The sequence below is a fragment of the Malania oleifera genome, chromosome 9 (genome assembly GCF_029873635.1).
Source record: "Malania oleifera isolate guangnan ecotype guangnan chromosome 9, ASM2987363v1, whole genome shotgun sequence".
In the NCBI taxonomy this organism is placed as follows: domain Eukaryota; kingdom Viridiplantae; phylum Streptophyta; class Magnoliopsida; order Santalales; family Ximeniaceae; genus Malania; species Malania oleifera.
The window spans coordinates 50,352,364-50,361,356 of NC_080425.1; positions in this window are offsets into that span (position 1 = coordinate 50,352,364).

The following is an 8,993-nucleotide window of genomic DNA, read 5'->3' on the forward strand; positions in this document are numbered from 1 at the left end:
AGAATGGTCAGTCCCCTTAGTGGCAGAGCTTGATGGGACCTACGAACCACTTCGGGGTCAGTGCAGGTTTTATCCAGACCTATGGGGGGAGGATGAAAATTTCAAATGTGGACCTGTAGTTATAAGGAATAGGGGCCTACCCCCACACTACTTGTTATAGGTTTTTCTAAAAATAGGATAGAAGCACGAGAGGAGAACTCCCCTATATACAAACTACCCTCGTTGGGATTAGGGCCAATCCTCTCCACTGTAGTCTTGTGTTATATGTTTTTAGATACTTTGTAATATGTCTTGCAGTTTGCATTCCATTCTAGACCATGCATACTACTTAGCATTATTTGGAAACGCCACGAATGAGACCATTGGGACCCAACCTTTCAAAAATAAAAGTATTGGGCCCAAGCATTTAAAATTAGAGTCGCCAAACCGTTTTCAAGAAAACTCTGTGCGCATTTTTTTTTTTTTTTTAAAAAAAATGGAGGAAAACATAGGCCTAACCTTTTCCTAAGCAAAAAACCGGGCCAGCATGATGATTTTCAAAAAATGGGCCAAACCCAAGATTTCCAAAAGTGGCCTTGGCCCTACTACCTAAAGTCCAGCTTAATTTTTAAGCAAATCCAAGCCCAAATCCTTTAAACTAGGGGCCTGATCCCATAAACGTAGCTTGAAGCCGCATATTTTAAATACTTTGAGGTTCAAGGTGGCCCACAATTTAGTTAACAAGCCTACATTGAACAGGGCCCAATAGGTTGGGACTCACCTGGGTCGACCCCGAACAAGATCATAACGTGATCCTCATAGGATTAAAGGTTACGGGACCATCATCAAGAAAGGATGGGGGAGGGAGGAATTTGAATTGAATAGTGGTCCATCAATGGTCAGGCTTAATCTAAAAACCTTCATCGTCGATAGGGATTTCCAGACTTCTAGCAAGTGGTTATTTAGGTTGCATTGCATTCATGCACTTTCAATTCTAAATTTCACGAATAAAACTGCACGATAGGCTGCATGAATGTTCATATTCTTCATTTGTATGTTGATGCACTAGTTACATCCGTGCATAACACCACTTATTGCATCCGATAGTCATGCATTAATACTCACATATTTCGTGGCAGACAGAATCATGCATTCGGATTCTACAAAAGGAAGTTTTGGTCCCCAAATATTTCTCAAGGAAAGAAAGCTACATGGAATCATCAAGCCAAATATTTAAGGACCAACATTTACGTACCCGTACAATACTGGGGCGGAAAAGGCAAGAGAAATGAGTGACAATGGAAAATAGGGTCCTGTGAAATAAAAACAAGGACAGAAGAATTGATTGAGAAAATGAGCAAAATTTTGGAAATTGTTGATGAACAAATGAAACGCAGAGTAAAGAATGGATCATAGCAGATATGAAACCCCAACTCATCCTCCAGGGGTTCAACACCAAATCATGGACAACATAGCTCCACCACCTGGCGTAGGGGGGGCCCAATGCCAAATATATCTCCATTCAATCCCTACCTCCCAGGGACAAAAGGGTTTCCCAGTGGCGGGAACTTACATGTAGTAACTTTTTAATATGGGGAATTAAACAGACTGAGTTTGAGACGTTGTGACATGTTGGGGAGCACTTGAAAGAAATTGAAGGTATAATACATTTTGACTCGTTGGATTTATAACATTTGCTTGGTGCCAAGGTCACTTCTGTCGCCAACGTTAAGATGCCGGATTTCAAAAAAATTCGTGGATGGAACTTACTATCCTAGACCCCATTTGCACCTTTATTTCAAAAAATGGTTGCACCACAACCAAATGAGAGAGGTTGATGATGCATTGCATTTAGGGATAGCTGGATGGAGGTGGTATCAGATGGTACATTCAGAGGGATTGAGCTCGGAACCATTTTACTTGGAAGAATCTAGCCCAATGACTTCATAGCTCAGTACAGCAATGATAGGAAATGGCACCTAATTGCATAACCCTACAAAGGCATGCAAATGAATGAAAAACCTAATGAAAACATTCAGAGGAATATGGCATTATAGAGGAGGGGGCCAGTCCATCAGGTGAAGCCCTCCAGTGGAAGAGTAAGGGAGTATATCTCCATATTCGTGAATACATTGAAAGATCATACTTCAGATATTCTCGTAGGGGCAACCTCATGATTTTGCAGGATATTGTTTCTTACTGGAAGAGAGAATGGAAACGGGCTATCAAAGGTCAAAAGAAAGAACCAAAAAGTGGTGGCCAACAGAAAACTAATCCAAAGTAAAAAAGGAAAAAGAAAAAGGAAAGAAAGGAAGAAACAGATGATTCAGGGGCAATTTCCTTTACAAGGGGGTAAGGACCGGTGGACGAATAGGGAATTTTTGCTTACCAAGCTCACAACCGATCAGGATAGTTGCAGTCAGGTGCGCAAACCCAAAGCAGGGGTTTACCTCGGGCCTTAAGGCTGTTACCAAGGCAACTGAATGTTCAGGAACGAGAGGGGGACCCCGGATGGAAAGAAAGAGAAAAGAAAGTCAACCTATTATGATGGACTTATGCAGAATTTTCCGACAATGGTGTCAATTCAAAGAGTTGCACCAAATACCAGGATTGTTGCCTGCAGTCACCTTTTCCCAAGTGTATAAACCCAAATTGCTCGATGCGAAGATCATTCTAGGGGCAATAGGTCATCAGGTTGAAAAATGTTTACATTTTAAAGCAATAAGTACAAACATTAAGAGATTTGGGTTATTACTAGCAATTGACATTATAGAGGAGCCCGCTGTGGCACGTTAAAAGAATATTTTGAAGTAAATCAGTCAGAGAAGTTACAAAAGTTTTAGACCAGAGATAGTATGCAATAGTTGAATGAATGGGTTTAATCTTTTGACCATGGAAAGAGGGAAAAATTACACCTTGGCAAAGCTTTTGGATCATCCACCCCCTTTAGGGATTGGCTTTTGTTTTTTCTTTTTCTTGATTTTGTTGTAATTTGTTAACGCTTTTGTTTCGAAAAACTTCCTTTTCTATTAAAATGAATGAAATTATGCATTTCATTATATTCACTGCATCAGAGTCACTGTCCAAAATGTTGTTTACTCTGTGTTTATGCTAAGATTAGATAAGGAAAACAAAAATACCAATTACTCCTGAGCCAAAAGAATGGTAGTTATGAAAATTCAAGTAGGAGGCGGAAGAGTAATGTAAGGAAAGATGAAACAAATATGTCCTCTATGAGTTCAAATACTACGAAGAAAAGAGTTTGAAAGCCTCAACACAATATGTTGGTTTCATTGAATCTTTAGTCGGTATGGCAATATGTTTTTGATCGAATGATGATGCCATCTTTTGGCCTGGACCAGTTATCCCTAAAAAAGAACCCAATATTGATTTACATTTGTGAATCCATTTGAGCTTGATTGTTAAACCCAATTTTTCTTAAAAGTCAGTTCACTAAAAATTGAAATTGGGTTTGGGTAACTTAGGCATTTGACAAAGTCATTTGAGACAATAATCATTACCAAAAGGATGGCAGGCAATTTTTTATGCTACCCAAAAGAAAGGCAAGAAGAAAGAACCCTTGCAAAGCCAATTTTTAACCTAAAAAATTAATTCTAATTAACCCGTAAGGAAACACACTCCAACACTGGGCAGTTTTACAAAAGATTAGTCCCAAATGAAATTCAATGAAAATGAAGTTAAGATTCCTTCATGAACAGGAAAAGAAAAAGGAGCAGAAAAAGCAGACGATATAGAAACGGAGAGAGAAAAAGAAGGAAAAATAAATAAAAAATAAGGACATGATTCATATGTGATCTTTGTCTAGAAAAATAACCTATGATGAGATGTAAATTTGAGCCTTATTTAAATCTTTCGTTCTTAACCCATACCCCTAGCCTACATTACGGTCCAAATGAAAGCTGACCAGATTGGTATAATTGTTGTCTCTATATGATGTCAGGACCATTAAGTCTAAAATTACGTAATGAATTGATCCTGAAAAAGTACGTAGGCAGCGTGTTCAATGACCAAGTGCGGTCCAATATCTTGCAACAACCCTAAACTGGGGCAAACGTTATTAGGGGATGGGATTTTTGAGACCTGGTTCCCTTTCTTTTGAAAAAACCAGTATTCCTAAGCTAATGTTGTCCTGAGTCTTAAAAGACCATCGTGAGATCAAAAACAGGGGTCGGCTGGCTAACTTAAGGGTAAACCTTAAGCAAAGAGGTACTAGGGTTTCATGGCACAACATGTAGAAAGAATAGTCCCTATAAAACGGGGTAGTCAGTGAGCGGAAGAAAACAAACATTCGGTTCGGAAGGTAGCACATATCATAGGGCTCTCGAATACTGTATTGAAGTTTTTCCGTTGAAATTGATGGTGAACACAGTAAAACATCTATTTTGTGCATATGGACCTTTTGATTTCGCAAATTGATGTCTTAAAAGTATGATCATTACATTCATTCATGCAAAAAGAAAAAAAATCAATAAATACAAAAAAAGGGAGAAAATAAAAAATTCATTATTCAAAAGCTCCAAAAAAGAGGAACGGAGGTTTTAAGGGTTAACAAGCGGAACAAATTGCAAAGGAGGATCTTTGTGAAGGCAGGAAAATGGGTTAGGAATAGATATAGAGGCCACCTAAGTGAGGGCAAAACTCTGTGTTGAATTCCAGTGACGCAGATTGTTTTTTTTTTTTTTTGGGCACCATCATGTCGAAAGCCAAATTTGAAGCAAGATTAGTAAAAAACCAAACGATGGTAACTAGGGCAATTTTTGGGTTGAGTTTTTCTGGACATTCGATGCCTTCATATCAGATGGCACAATGGAAACATAGCCAAGGATCAGGTGGACCAAGGATCAAAATTTTGGGCAGTTTTTTGAGTCATTGGAAGAAATTCAGGAGTTTCAGGACAGAATAAAAGTTTGAAAATAGGGCCATGATAAGTGGCATTGTAAACACTAGGGCAAATTTTGAGCGCCTTTGACTTGAACAATGGCCAGAATCAGCGACAACTTGGAATTTGGAAAAGCACAACCCAACGATCAGAGTTGTGGTGTCGATTACAAGGCACGGATGTGGAAGGAGACAAAAGATCATGAATTTACATAAACATGTCATGCATTGTATAGAAGAAAAATACAAAAGGGGAATCATGCACATGCATACATCTTTGCATTTCATGCAATCATTATGCACACCATTAGGAAACATAGCACTTGCATTTTAGGCATCTTAGGGTAGCAACATGGCATTACATTATCGAAATAAGGCACATCAGTATTACATTTCTGTTGAAAAAACTTCTGGATAATCCTTGGCATCATTGAATGAGCCAGTCTTGTCTAGCATTATTTTGAAAAACTTGAAAGGCAGCTGATCCCCATGCACAGATTGACTTACTTTGAAACTGTGGCGTTGATTCACAAGAAGCCAATTGAGGCATTGGTTGTTGATCTCAAAGAGGGTATCTGAAAAACCAAAGAACTTTGGGATTTCATTCCTGATCGGATAATCCTAGTTGGAGTAATTCGGAGCCCCTACACCTGAGGACATGTTATAGACGATAGAAGAATCTCAAGGGGGGATCTGCCCGATTGATCACCCTCAGTTAGGGTCACCATTTTTTCCAAAAAATACAACTTCCAAAAAAGGTCTCGGGGAACTGGCACCCGATTGATCATCCCCAGTTAGGGAAGCAATTTTTCAGGGACTTTTTAAAAACCTGAAGAGCTTATTTATTTTATTTGTTAAATCTTGAGGATCTTGCACTCGATTGATCATCCTTCAGGGGAGCAATCTTTCAGGACTTAGAACCCTATAATTGGAAGTTATTCCAAAGATTCGAAGACATCATACCAATTGGATAATCCATACCGAGTAGCATCCCATTTCCAAATGGAGTCATCTACCTTTAAAATTAGGGCCTCGTCCCTCGATCCAAACAATTATGTGGTTTGATCACTCAAAGCTTCTGAATCTCATTCATGGCTAGTAGTTCATCCAAAATCTTTGATATCTAGTCACTCTTATGAACCCATCGAGGGGTCCTACCTATTGGACCATTCGCGGGTTTCCCACATTATTGACCATTCACGGTCCCACTTTAATTCGACCCTTCAGGTCCACCTTAGTGACCCATAGTGGGTTTCCACCTATGAACCCATCGCGGTCCCCTTTATAGAGGACCCCAAACGGTAATAAGCTGGGTTCGGCGATGAAGAGTTCAATCATCGACGGAATTCCTAAAAGCCTCATCGACGGAAAATCAGAAGCCATCGTCGACGAGAAGATAACGAAGCCAGATCAGAGAACAATCCAAAACTTGGGCTCGATGACAAAAGGATGGCCCATCGATGAGCGGTGTGGTGGATGCGTCGACGAAAGACCCACCTATCGACCAAAATGGACTTGGTAAAGGGGCCCCATAATATCCAAATTAGTTGCTTAGGAAGGCTAAGTTCTCCCATAACCTCTATCCCTCTTTAACTAGTCGAAACTCCTCTTTTCTCTCTCCTCTCTCGGATCTTCATAATTCAACATCTGTTTATAACAATGGAGGTTCTGTGGGAAGTAGAGGATAATTAAAACTCTCAATTTTCAGCCGATCGGATCGTCGTTTTGAAGATTTTTTTTTTTTCCAAAAATCAAGGTAGGGAGATTTGATTTTCAATTTTGATTAGATATTTGGATAGTAGGCAAAGTGGTAGTAAGATTAGTTCTGTGGTTCGAAGTTTCCAGGATCCCAGGTTGTTGGTTTGGGATCGGTTTTGTACGAGGTTTCGTTTCGAGTTTAAGGTAAGGGGAATTCGATTATAACGTCAGTTTTGGAAAAACTAAACCGCTAAAAATCTAGTCTATATACTTATATGTATGATTAACTGCTTATTTGCTAATTCTATCTACCAAGTACAAATGTCGGTTTTACGATTTTACGATTTTTGGGTAAAACCGAGGATTTCGGTGGGGATGATCTTCAAACTTTACAAAAAATCATTTATTTTTGTATTTTACCATAATAGGAGATGCTCGAATCCGGTTACTTATCAGTTTAAATGATGTTTACTGGATTGCATCATTTTTAGCAGCTTTTTGGATTAAACTTGTGTTGTGATATTTATCGAAATGGAAATGTATGAATTTTATGTACTATTGAAATAGAATATGAGAATGGAGTTCTAATTTGTTATACTGAATAGTGGAAATGGAAAAGTATAAATTTCTATACTATTGATACAGATATGGGAACGAAGTTCCAATTTGTTATACTAAGAATGTGTATAAACGGAGGCCGTGAAACACCGAGCTGAATCAGTAAGCAAAAAAGAGGTAACTGAGTGGAAAGGAATCGGTTTGAACCCAATGTGATGATCTGAATTTGTGAAAAATATTAGAATTGCACAGGTTATTATTTTGTTATAAATTATATATATATACTGGAACCACAGCTTGTGAACGAAAGGAGTTGAAAGATACTCCAGTAATAGGACGTTGAAAGATACTCTCAGTAATAGGGGTTGAAAGATACTCCAATGTCGAAGTTGAAAAAGCTTCAATAAGGGGTTGAAAGATAATCCAGTTCGGGGGTTGAAATAAACTCCTAGGGCTAGGTACCGATGCTGGCAGCGCAACCATACACTGTTTGAAAATCAATAGGGTATATTAGAAGATGGTCCGACTTGTGAGGAGTCAGTAAGCTGCTGGTGAAAAAAAAAAAAAAAAAAAACAGTGGGCGTTCGGATCATAAAGATGCTCAACTTTGTCTGGCATGAACAAAACAGTGTCAGAGGCATCAGTGCACAACCCCTGCCACGGGGTAAACAGGAAAATTGTCATATCAAGCTGGAGGTGTTCTAATAACCATAGCAGAATTTAAATATTTAATGTGTAGATAAATGTTATATTATATAGTATTATAAACGAATGTTTCAAATGTATAAGTTCATATGAAAATGTGCATATATGCAGTCACACACTATTGTAACTCTTTCTTCTTACTGAGAGGTGTCTCACCCTATCCTACAACCTTATTTTCAGGTCCATCAGTACGTCAGTCCTAGTGGCTAAAGGAACTGAGGAGGTTATTTTTGGTTTAGCTTACGTAAGCATATGAATCTCATATTAGACTTATATGAAGTTCCTTTTGGAGAGTTGTAATAATAGAATTATTCTAAATCTGAATTATGTAAATTGTGGATGTATAAGTAAGCTCTGGTATAAGTCTAGTAGAAATCCCAATGAATGTTTATGTTTTTCTATGACATTACATCGTAATTATGTATAATTTGTACTCGTATGTCCCTGTTTAGGGCGTGTTGTTTACGTATCTTAAACAGGTACAGGTATTATGTGTGTAATTAGTGGACACCTGGGTCCGTATAAAGGGCTAGGCCGTTACAGTTGGTATTAGAGCCATAGCCAATCGAAAGTATGATTTGATTCATGCTGCCTGGTTAAGGATATCTACAGAACATAGGATTTCCTAGCTATGATAGTCTAGAATATGCCAGAGTATAGGAACTGGATAAGACCTTGAGTTTTGCTTTTTGTACCTGGAGATGTAAATCCATTGATAGACTTCTGTGTTTTTCTGGATCAATAGAAAGGTTCAAGAAAATCACAGCAATCCATTGACGGTTTTGTTTCCTAGTAGAAGAGTGGAACTAGAGTTAGAATGAGGATGTCAAATTTATGGAGTACATCAATGTCAAGGATATGAACGTAGAGAATTATCTTATATTGTGATAGTAGATAGTTGATGGGTAGGCTATTACTTTTCTAATGGATTCTCTCGTAATTATTTTCACAATGGAATCCAAGGATATCACTACCAACGTGGGTGGTAGTATTAGTGAGGGTGTCGGCCCCAAGGCTATTAATGACTCTACTAGTGTGTGCATGACTTCGCACAACAGCTTATGGTTGAGGTAGTGCAAACGAATAGGGGGCAGGATCGTCCTACGACTAAGTTGGGTTGCTCCATCGAGCAGCTCACCAAATTGAAGCCCTCG